The following is a 12,078-nucleotide window of genomic DNA, read 5'->3' as shown; positions in this document are numbered from 1 at the left end:
TATGGAAATCATCTTGGCGCCGGTAACTGATTTGCTACTCCAGGCCCCGCCGTCCGCCCGCTCTCCGGGGCAAGGTAAAAGCCGGGCTCCGGCCCCACACCCACACCACCAAGGAAAAGCACCCGGGGAACCCGCCCGCCGCCCAATGTGAAGAAAGACCCTCCTCACCTGTCACGGAGTTGAAGTCTCTGAAAGCGGCCACGGTGGCCCGGGCCTCTTCCCCCGCACATTCAGGAGGCGCGGGGAAGAGAGAGAGGCAGACCCGGTGGGGGGAGAGTTAGACGCCGGCGTGCACCTGCTCCGCAGAGCTCCGTTCCTCCACCGCCGCATCAGCCTTTACTAAGATGGCGGCGGTAGCGGTGCTCGGCTGAGACCCGCCCCTCCAGCCTTCTCAAAGATGGCAGCGATCGGGGGCCGCTTGTTGACTGGGGCCGGGAGGTGCCTAGCTCGGGCGTGGGTGTGGAGGAGAGGCCGAGGCTTCGAGGCCTACCTGGAAAAATGGGGAAAGGTAGGAAAATTAATGAGATTAGATAAAAGATTTAGAAAGTAATTAACTTTTTAAAAAAACAATATGTGTTTTAAAAGCAACTTTATTTTTAAAGACGCAGAAAGCGTGAAAAAGAAATGAAAAGTTTGGAATCAAGATGGCGGCGACTCACCTCGGCTCAGAACGATAAGGCCCGCCCACACACGCACCGATTGGTCGACCGTCAAGTCACCGAAGCGTAGGATTGGTCAATCGTACCATCACTCAACTGTAGGAGGGCCCGACCGCACGTGCCAGGCACCCGGCGTACGATTGGTCGACCTCGACGTCACTCTATTGCTAATGAGCGGATAATGAGATGCTAATGAGCGGAATTTTGAACGTTTTTTGGACACCGCGGGCGCAATTTTTGTCCGGCCGAAACGTAAATATGCTTACGACCGTTTTGTAATCGTAAGCTTTATTTTGATGTAACGCACGTGTAGGAATGCTCTATAACTTGAGTCTATAGCCGGACAGACACACACCGAAGGACAGACAGACAGACAAACAGACAGACAGACAGACAGATGTATCCGTTTATATATATAGATATATTCAATAATCTGAACAGCAAACTCACTGCTGTGTATGTCGATCTAAATTTCTAAATGTTTAACAGACATTGACCGTTCTATGACCGAAATTGCCTGAGGGTCACTTCTAATCAGGACAATTCCAGCTTAACAACTGTAGGGATTTAATATTAAAACACAGCTGGGATATTTGTGATCAACAGGTCAGTTTCTTCAGACAGTAAATAACCCTTTCACAGATACAATGGGTGGCTCTGAAACGAGCCTTTATGTTATTAGATTAAATCTTTTCCCCTTTACTTGCTCTTGCGGGGCCCAGCCCTGAATTTCTTCGGCAGAAGCACCGCCTGGAACCTAGGCAGTTCAGCAATGATCTTAGTGAATGGTGCAGCAAACTCGATGGCCTTATGGCATGCTCCTGTTAGTCTCTGGTATGTGAGCGTTGTTTTTTACTTCAGCTTCTGATTTGGGTTTTATTACACACCCTGACAGCATCTGGGATCTAAGTGTGTGTTTCACTCTATATCTGTCAGTTTCTGGCATGTGAATGTGGGAATTACTCTGTACCTGTCAGTTTCTGGTATGTTATTTTGGCTTTATTCTGTACTTGCCGGTTTCTGATATGCAAGTGTAGGTTTCCATCTGTTCCTGACATTTTCTGTATGTTAGTGTGGTTTTTATTCAGTATCTGCTAGTTTCTGGGATGTGAGTATGGATTTTACCCTGCATCTGTCAGTCTCAGGTTTGTGAGTGTATGTTTTCTTCTCTATCTGTCCGTCTCTGGGATGTGAGTGTGGGTTTTACTCTGTATCTGTCTGTCTCTGGGATGTGAGTGTGGGATTTACTCTGTATCTGTCCGTCTCTGGGATGTGAGTGTGGCTTTTACTCTGTATCTGTCTGTCTCTGTGATGTGAGTGTGGGTTTTACTCTGTATCTGTCTGTCTCTGGGATGTGAGTGTGGAATTTACTCTGTAGCTTTCAGTCTCTGGGATGTAAGTGCATGTTTCACTCAGAATCTCTCAGTATCTGTGATGTGATTGTGTATTTTACTCAGTATCTGTCTGTTTCTGGGATGTGAGTGTGGGTTCCACTTGTTTTTGTCAGTCTCTGGAGTGTGAGTGTGGGTTTTATGCTGTATCTGTTAGATTAATGTATGTGAGTGTGTATTTTACTCAGTATCTGTCTGTTTCTGGAATGTGAGTGTGGGTTTTACTCTATATCTGTTAGATTATTGTAAGTGAGTGTGTATTTTATTCAGCATCTGTCTGTTTCTGGGATGTGAGTGTGGGTTTTGCTATGATTGTTAGTCTCTATACAAATGTTCTGGCTAATCTGGATGTCTGGGGAACCCGCGTAGGCTGCTCACCGGCTCTTCAGTGGAAGAAACCATGCATGTGCCAAAACTTGAATGGGCCGCACACCCAGTTAAAGGGGCTGCACACCCAAAATAATAGAGGGAACATTGTTCTGTACCTGTCAGTTTGTTGTATTTGAATGGGGTTTTCTTATACATCTGGCAATCTCTGGAACGTGTGTGTGGGATTTATGCTATAACTGTCAGTTTATCTTATATGGGTGTGTGCTTATTTGGTACCTATCAATTTCTGGGTTGGGAGTGTGGAGTTTAGTTTCTATCTGTCAGTTTGCGGTATGAGTGTGGGTTTAACTCTGCATTTGTCAGTTTCTGGGTTCTGAGTGTGGGTTTGACTCTGCATCTGTAATTTTCTGGGGTGTGAGTGTGGGTTTGAATCGACATCTCTCAGTCTCTGGTATGTGAATGTGTGTTTTATTCTGCACCTCTCACTCTCTTTTATGGGAGTGTTGACTTTGTTCTGCATCAGTCTGTCTCTCGTATGTTAGTCTGGGTTTTACTCTGTATCTGTTAGTCTTTGGTATGTGAATGTAGGATTTACACTGTATCTGTTAGGCTCTGGGATGTGAGTGTGGGGTTTACTCTGTATTTGTTCGTCTCTGGTATGTGACTTTGTGTTTTACTCTGTATCTGTTAGGCTCTGCTATGTGAGTGTTGGTTTTACTCTGTCTTTTAGTCTCTGGTATGTGAATATGGATTTTATTCTGTATCTGCTATTGTCTGGTATGTGAGTGTAGGTTTTACACTGTATCTGTTAGTCTCCAGTATGTGAGTGTGGGATTTACTCTGTATTTGTTAGTCTCGGGTATGTGATTGTAGGTTTAACTCAGTATCTGTTAGTCTCTGGTATGTGAATGTGGATTTTACTCTGTATCTGTTAGTCTCTGGTATGTGAGTGTGTGTTTTACTCGGGATCTGTTAGTCTCTGGTAAGTGAGTGTGGCTTTTACTCTGCATCTGTTAGTCTCTGGTATGTGAGTGTAGGTTTTACTCTGTATCTGTTAGTCTCTGGTATGTGACTGTGGATTTTACTCTGTATCTGTTAGTCTCTGGTATGTGAGTGTGTGTTTTACTCTGTATCTGTTAGTCTCTGATATGTGAGTGTTGGTTTTATTCTATAGCAAGTGCTCCCTTTAAGCAGCAGGTCCTGTACAGCAGATCCTACGATGTTCTAATGGCAACAACTGCACATGCATGTTAATCTGAATGGGTCATGCAGCCCCCACAATAAATAATCTCTGGGAATTGAGTGTGGGTTTTACTCTGTATCTGTCTGTCTCTGGGATTTAAGTGTGGATTTCACACTGTATCAGTCAATCTCTGGGAGGTGAGTGTGATATTTACTCTATATCTGTATGTCTCTGGTATGTGACTGTGGGCTTTATTCTGTACCTTTCAATTTATTCGATGTGTGTGTGGCTTTCTCTCTGTCCCTGACAGTCTCTGATGTGTGAGTGCGGGTTTCATTGTGTATTGTTCTGTCTCTGGTAGCTGAGTGTGGGTTTTATTCTGTATTAATCTGACATTAAGATTAACATGCATGTGTGTGTGTGTGTTTTTTACTTTATAGGATTGAAAATATGTAATTTTTTTTGAAGTTGAAAGCCGAGTAAAAGTTCGTATTCAGAGGGATTTGTGTGTCCTTCTACATGAATCACAGAAAGTAAACAGCAATCAATTGGGAATTAAATTTTATATTTGCCCTTATTGCAAGTGGTTGGAGTATAAGTGTATGGTAGTGTTGGTTCAATTTTATAGGTCTGGGATGAGCAGAAATTTATTCCCTCGGAGGGTTATAAATCTTCTCAAATCTACCCCAGAGGTCTGCGGATGCTCAGTCGGTGGATATATTCAAGATTGAGATATGTAGATTTTTGGGCACTTAGCATATCAACGGAATCAATTTCTGCTAATTACATCTGGGGTTCTCTCTAACTGTCAATCCCCGGTGTCTGAGTGTATGTTTACTCTGTGTCTCTCAGTCTTTGGTTTGTGAATGTGGGTTCTACTCTATACCCGTCATTTTCTGGTATATTAGTATAGATTTATCTGTACCAGACATATTTATGATATGTGAATATTCGTTTTACTTTCCAAGTTCATTTGAATTTCGAGCAGGGGTTGGCCATTATGCCCCTCGAGCCTGCTCCGATATTCAATAAGATCATGGCTGACCTTCGAACTCAACTCGGATTTCCTGTCCTTTCCCGATATCTCTTAATTCCTCCGCAGTACAAGAATCTATATCAGCCTTAAACATAATCAACGACTGGGCATCCACAGCTCTTTGGGGCAGCGAATTCCAAATATTCGCAACCCGCTGAGTGAAGAAATTCCTCCTTATCTGAGTCTTAAAAGGCCAGCCATTTTTCTGGAGCCTTTGCCCCATAGTTCTAGATTCTCCTGTGAGGGGAAACAATCTCTGAAATGTGAGTGTGAGTCTTACTCTTTACCTGCCAGTTTCTGCTAAATTGTGGGTGGCTTTTCATTGTACCTGTCAGTTTCTGGTATGGAAGAGAGCTTTTCACCCTGTACCTGTCAATTACTCGTAATTGCGTATGGGCTTTACTCTGTATCTGCCAGTCTCTGTCGTGCGAGTGTTTGTTTTGTTCTGTATCTGTCAATCTCTGATACATGACCTTCCCCTGCAGTATCCATAGCACTCTTTGTGACCTGAAATCTTCTCTCTTTTCTCATCCCCATTTTTAATGTTGTTTTAAAACTCATTTTTATTTCTATGGGAGACGCATGGAATTCCATGGAAGATCAAAGTATTTTGTCAGTTGCAATGGACATTTCTTTTTCTCTTAAAATCCTACTGCAATGTTCCATAAGTCAGTTCTGACCTGCGAGGGGTATTAAAAGTATCTCGGCTGCGATGGCAGGGAATCGAACCCAGGTCAACTGCTTAGAAGGCATCTATGTTCACCACTATACCACCATCGCTCACATCTTAATTAATATATTTACGGACTTCTTTGGCCCCTAAGTGGGCCAAGTGAGAGACACAGCAATCATTTAAATCAGAACATCAGCACTATGCTGAGGCACTTTCCCTCCAATTAAAAATGTCCACTGTGAATTGTTATATCGCTAGGATTGAGCCCTCACCCCATTTATTATTTTAAAATCTTTTATAGGTTATAAAATAATAATCCACATTGCTGGAAGGCATTAAACTGCGATAGGGAGACCTAAACTGTATCAAACATATCAAAGTTTGCAGGTGATACTAAGATGGGAGGGAAAGTAGTGAGTGAGGAGGACATAAAAAACCTGCAAGGGGACATCGACAGGCTAAGTAAGTGGGCAGAGATTTGGCAGATGGAATACAATACTGGAAAGTGTGAGGTTATGCACTTTGGCAGGAAAAATCGGAGAGCAAGTTATTATCTTAATGGCTAGAAACTGGAAAGTACTGTAGTACAAAGGGATCTGGGGGTCCTGGTGCACGAAACTCAAAAGGTTAGTCTGCAGGTGCAGCAAGTGATTAAGAAGGCCAATGGAATGTTGGCTTTCATTGCTAGGGGGATAGAATATAAAAATAGGGAGGTATTGCTTCAGTTGTACAAAGTTTTGGTGAGACCGCAACTGGAATACTGCGTACAGTTTTGGTGTCCATACTTAAGAAAGGACATACTTGCTCTCGAGTCAGTACAAAGAAGGTTCACTCGGTTAATCCCGGGGATGAGGGGATGGACATATGAGGAGAGGTTGAGTAGATTGGGACTCTACTCATTGGAGTTCAGAAGAATAAGAGGCGATTTATTGAAACATATAAGATTGTGAAGGGGTTGGATCGGGTGGATGCGGGGAAGATGTTCCCGATGATGGGTGAAACTAGAACTAGGGGGCATAGTCTTAGAATAAGGGGCTGCTCTTTCAAAACTGAGATGAGGAGGAACTACTTCACTCAGAGGGTGGTAGGTCCATGGAATATGCTGCCCCAAAAAGCTGTAGAAGCTACATCATTACATAAATTTAAAACCGAAATAGACAGTTTCCTAGAAGTAAAGGGAATTAAGGGTTACAGGGAGCGGGCAGGAATTTGGACATGAGTCTAGGTTCAGATCGGTCATGGCCCTGTGGGCAGCGGAGCGGGCCCAGGGGCCGTGTAGCCTGATCCTGCTCCTATTTTGTGTGTCTAATTCTGTTAGATTCAGGAGATGGTTCTGTGATAGTGGATTGGCAGTTAGGCTCAGTTCAGCCATGATCTTATTGAATGGCGGAGCAGGCTCGAGGGGCCGATTGGCCTACTCCTGCTCCTATTTCTTATGTTCTTATGTATCAACAGGAGCCTGGTTGCGATGCCGCGAATTCGAACCCCAATCAACTCGCTCGAAAGAGCAGCTACAATCACCACTCTCCAACCATCGCTCTAATTTTAAAATGTAATCCTCTGTATTTACAGATCGCACGCAATGGATCATTGGAGCTTTAGTCAGGACGAGTAAAAGACTTTGCAATCATTTCAATCTGAACATAAACAAGGTGTTCAGATTATTTCTCTCCAATTCAAAATAGTTACTGATGAATGGTTATCTTGTTGCACTCCTAGCTGGCGGCCAGGAGATGGCACCAAACTCTAATAGTTTGGAGTGTGCGGATTGTGTCCACACATCCAGACCGCTGTGAGTCTGGTGGTGCCCGGGGAGCTGGCCAGCACGGCGTGTCGGAAGGGACAATGCCGGTGGCCATTGCAAATAAATTTCACAATGCCCTGAGAAAGCATTAAGCAAAGCAACGGCTCTTTTAAGAGGAAACCACACCATTAATTTCGTCGAATTATCCATTCGGGATATTGTCCTTTTAATGAATCAGAGAAAGGTACAGCACATTTGTTTGTGGCTTTACTCTGCCACTGTCATTTACTGCTATGTGAGTGTGGATTTAACTCTGTACCTGTCTGTATCTGGAATGTGAGTGTGTGATTTAATCTGTACCTGTTGTTTTCTGGTAAGTGAGTGAACATTTTTCTTCGTATCTGTCAGTGTCTTGATGTGAGAGTGTGTGTATCAGTCTACATGTCCACCTCTGGTATGGAAGTGTGTTTTTTATTTTGTACCTGTTATTTTCTTGCATGGAAGAGAGGCTTTTCTCTGTACTTCTCAAGCTCTGGTATGTGTGCGTGGGTTATACCCTCGATTTCTGATTCTCTGTTATGTGACAGTTCATTTAATCTAAGTCAGCCAGTGTCTGATATAATACTGTGGGTTTTACTCTACTTGTCAGTTTCTGATACGTGAGTGTGGCTTTTCTGCTGTAACGCTCAGGTACTGATATGTGAGTGTGCGTGTTTCTCTGTACCTGTCAGTGTCTAGTATGTGAGTACAGGCTTTATTCTGTACCTCTTGATTTCTGATATGAGAGTGTGTGGTTTACTCTTTATCATTCACTCTCTGGCATTTGAATGTAAGTTTAATTTTGCATCTGTCTGCCTCTGGTATGTGAGTTTGGGTTTTACTCTTCCTCTCAGTTTCTGATATGTGAGAGTGGCTTTTACTCTGCACCCGTCAATATCTTGTATGTGAATGTGGATGTTGCTTTGTACCTTTCAGTGTCTAATGTGTGAGTGTCTGTTTCACTCTGCCTGTAAGTTTGTGACATCGTAGTGTGGTTATCACACTGTAACTCTCAAATTCTGAAATTAGAGTTTGAGTTTAACTATCTTTATTTCACTCTATGGTGTGTGAGTGTGGGTTTTCCTCTGCATCTCTCGATCTCTTGTATGTGAACTTGGCTTTTACTCAAAACCATCAAATTTGTGAATTTATTCCATATCAGTCAGTTTCTGATTTATCAGAGTGGGGTTTCCTATCTTCCTGTCAATGTCTGCTATGGAAGAGAAGGTTTACTCATAATCTGTCAGTTTCTCGATTATGAATGTGGGTTTTGAGTCTGCATCTATCAGTCTCTGATGTGTGATATTCACTCTGTATCTATCAGGCTCTGATATGTGAGTTTCACTCTGTATCCATCGGTCTCTGGTATGTGAGTATGCGCCTTACACTGTATCTGTCAGTTTCTGTTATGGAAGTCTGGTTATATTCTATACCGGTCTTGTTCTGATATATGAGAGTGGGTCTTACTCTATACCTGTCAGTTTCTGCTCAGAGATTGGGTTTTCTGTTGTACCTGTCAGTTTCTGGTATGCTGGTTGGGTTTTAGGCTTCACCTGTCAGTCTCTGCGATGAGAGTGTGGGCTTTTCCATATCTGTCAGTCTCTACAAATACAGAGTAAAGTCCATACTCACATCTCAGTTACAGATGTGTCAGTGTTGATTTTACCCTGTACCTGTCATGTCAGTCTCAGGTACGGTAAGTGAATGTGATTCTTCTCTATCTATTATTCTCTGTGTCTCTCGGTCTCTGGTAATGTTTGTGAATGTGAGATTATTTCTGTATCTGGTAAGTTTCTGCTACTGTTTGCGAGTGTGGTGTTGTTTATGTATCTGTTACACTGGTAATGTGAGTGAGTGGGAGATTCGTTATGTAATTGGCAGTCTCATGTACTGGACTATTCTTGCTGTGTGTGACTTTTGGACTCCATTCCTTCTCCACCTTATGTAGGCCAATGCTAGTTTGATTTTATCTGTGACTGTCTCAGGAGGAGGTTTGGTTCAGTCCATTACCTCTGATTGTCTGGTCTTGTATGTTGGCTGTTGGGTTTGATAGTCTGTGTACAGCCAGCAGTGTGGATTGACACCGTATCAGTGTCTATCTGTTCGTGTGTGTGAGTAAAGGAGTGAAAATATATCTGCCTGTCAGAGCGATATGTTTGGACTTTGAAACAACATCTTATTCTACTGCTGCAAGTGACTGTGAGATTCATAATGTATCTCTGGGAATTCGGATCACTGTGGGACTGATTGCTTCTGCTGCCTGTGATAATAGGATTGAGGGCAGTTCTGTGTCTGCGTTCTGTGTGTGAGAAGGAGCTTTCTGACTGTCCCTTGTGTTCCGGATGGAGGAAAGATCACACTTATTTTGGCTCGTTGTAGTAGTTTGCTATGAGATTAATACAAGAACAATATAAGTTATAATATATGGATTGGTGTCGCTAGAATATAAAAATAAAGTTATATTAATGTGTTTGTTTATAATGAAGTAATGTATCTTCAGAGGGGAAATCGCGATACAAACATTGTCTGACCTCACTGCAGTACAGCGGCACGCAGATTCTCCACGCCAGGTGTGTAGGACGGTTCTATAATAATTATCAGCATCCAGACACAACCCAAACCCAGCTCTGGACCATGAATGGGACCATCCGATTGGCACAGTCCAGGTTTATATCTCCCAGTCCCAAGTGACTATATATAAAATTCTGGATCACTTCCTGCAAGATAGCCAGAGGTACCTGGTCTGTACAAATAATTGTTTTCAGTCTATTGAAACTGAGTTGAGGGCCTGTGTAGATAAAAGACTGCCACAGAACCCGTATCCATATGAATTTGACAGAGTGTATCCATATGTATTTGCCGGAGCGACAATGTATCTTTCGATCACCAGCAACACCTTTCTGGAGAACACAACGCACCGAAACAAAATAACCGATCATTGAAATGTATTCTTTCACACTTCTCACCTGGTGCCTGCAATAGATGCACTTTGTGAAACTCCTCACATCCTCACAGTCAGGCTGTGTTTCCACTGTTCCCTGTCCTAGAACAACAGACACGGTGAGATTGCAAATGATTCAGGAACGTTCACTCCTGATTTGGGGGAAGAAAGCAGCAATGATTTGAAAGAGCGAGGTGATGTACTTTCTCTGTTACCTTACACTGTACACAGAGCCCGAGAAAGGCCTCACCCTTCCCCCTACTCTCTCCATGTTCCGGAACTGGTTCCCGCTCCAATCTGTCTCTTACAAAGAGCCCCCGGTTGCCGCTAAACTTACCCCGACTCAAAGCCCATCTGTGGACACAGTCCCAATGCGATGTGCTGCTGTGAGGAGGCTGCTGTTTGCTCCCTTACTCGGGCCCGTGATATCTCCGCTCCCTGATGTGTTCAGCGATCATCAGCCGAGCACAGAGGAAACGCCCCCTGCTGGCAGAGCTGGGGGAGGGGAGCTCGCAGGACACTTCCTGTCACTTTAAACACTGTGTGGAGAGGGGGAGGAGCAGGCAAGTGTTTATCACGCATGCTCAGACCTGTCTTCCTGAAGCTCAAATTAAATAAAGCACCAACAACAACTTAAATCTATATAGCGCCTTTAACGCAATATATCGTCCCAATCAGCTTCACAGGAGCGTTATCAAAGAAACATTGACACCGAGACAGATAAGGAGATATTAGAAGAGTAGGAAGTGACTCTGGACACGTCAGTTGCAGCGGGTGAGTGTGAGAGCGACGCGAATCCGGTCCCTTAGCGCGATTTGTTCCCCCAATACTGTATGGTACAATGGACAGGAACAGGCTCTGTCAATCTCAGACACTGAACTGCTGGTGAGTGGTGTTAGATCCGTGGTTCAGTGGATAAATAATTACACGGATGCTGTACATAAACAAATCACAGGTCTTTACTGGAGGAGGGTCATCTCTAGACTGGGGTACAGAGGCATGCGCACAGCTTATATACCAGTGTGGTTACTGCCGGTACTACAGTATACAGGAGCTGTAAAAGTAGTTCTGACTTAAAGCACATACACTACAATTCCTCCCTTTTTATATTAATAATACCCCCTTAATATTCAAATAACAATTGCATTTTTACATGTATATTCAATAACAAAAGTCCATTTATAGATTCAGTCTTTGGGGCGGCTTCCTGACCCTTTCGGGATAGCGCCTTTCCGGAGGTTCTTGTTCTTGGTGCAGAGGTGATTCTGACCCCTTTTCATCGTGTAGTTCATCGGGTTCCACTGCTACTGGGTCTGAAGTAGATGCTCCCGGTATGTCGGGTTCATCCACAGGCACTCGAGACATGGGGTTGACGCCTTCCTGTGATGCTAAGATCTGATCGACGTGGCGTCTCACAATGTTCTCCCCGACATCCACTGTGTACATTAATGGCCGCTGCCTTGTACATATCGTTCTGGGTTGCCACTTCTCTGTTCGATAGTCACGGGCCAAGACTGGTTGCCCTAGATTGAAGCTCCTTGTCGGCTTCTCGTTGATGTGCTGGAATTGTTTGTCCTCAAGATTTCTTTGCACATTTGGTCTGAGCAAGTCCAGACGAGATCACAACCTTCGATTAAAGAACATCATGGCTGGGGTCTGGTTGGTAACTGCATGTGTCGCGTTTCGGTAGGCTGATAAGAAATTGTCCATCTTATGCTGTAGTGGAATTTCCTCATCGCACATGGCCTTTATCGCCTTCTTAAAGGTTTGTACGAACCTCTCAGCCAATCCATTGGTGGCTGGATGATACGGGGCAGATGTGTAATGCCTTACCCCATTCCTTTTCATGAATTTTTGGAACTCGTCGGACACAAACTGTGGTCCATTATCAGAGCAGATCTGGTCTGGCAAACCGTTTCTGGCAAATATGGTCCGTAGGACTGCAATCGTTTTCTCTGTAGTGGTTAAAGACATCTTTATCACCTCAGGCCACTTTGAATGAGCATCCACTGCTATTAAGAACATTGAGTCCATGAATGGACCAGCGAAATCAATGTGCACCCGTTGCCATGGAGAGGAGGG

At 43.8% G+C, this 12,078-nt stretch overlaps 1 long non-coding RNA gene across 2 annotated transcripts; it reads right to left on the bottom strand.

The window, feature by feature from the left end:
• Positions 1 to 50: 50 nt before the first annotated feature.
• On the bottom strand, positions 51 to 10,478 carry LOC147088252 (uncharacterized). Of its 2 annotated transcripts, XR_015075448.1 has the most exons (4): positions 10,334 to 10,478; positions 10,022 to 10,098; positions 660 to 826; positions 51 to 490 (listed from the first exon to the last, which is right to left on the bottom strand). It is a non-coding gene; the product is annotated as an uncharacterized LOC147088252 (long non-coding RNA). The 2 variants fall into 2 exon arrangements; XR_015075447.1 differs by having other exon boundaries at positions 51 to 826.
• Between the last annotated feature and the right edge of the window lie 1,600 nt (positions 10,479 to 12,078).

The sequence above is a fragment of the Somniosus microcephalus genome, unplaced genomic scaffold (genome assembly GCF_052327205.1).
Source record: "Somniosus microcephalus isolate GS21.2 unplaced genomic scaffold, FLI_Smic_1.0 unresolved_chr5, whole genome shotgun sequence".
Lineage (NCBI taxonomy): Eukaryota > Metazoa > Chordata > Chondrichthyes > Squaliformes > Somniosidae > Somniosus > Somniosus microcephalus.
Note: the sequence above shows the minus strand (reverse complement) of the source record. Positions and strands in the feature narration are given on the sequence as shown.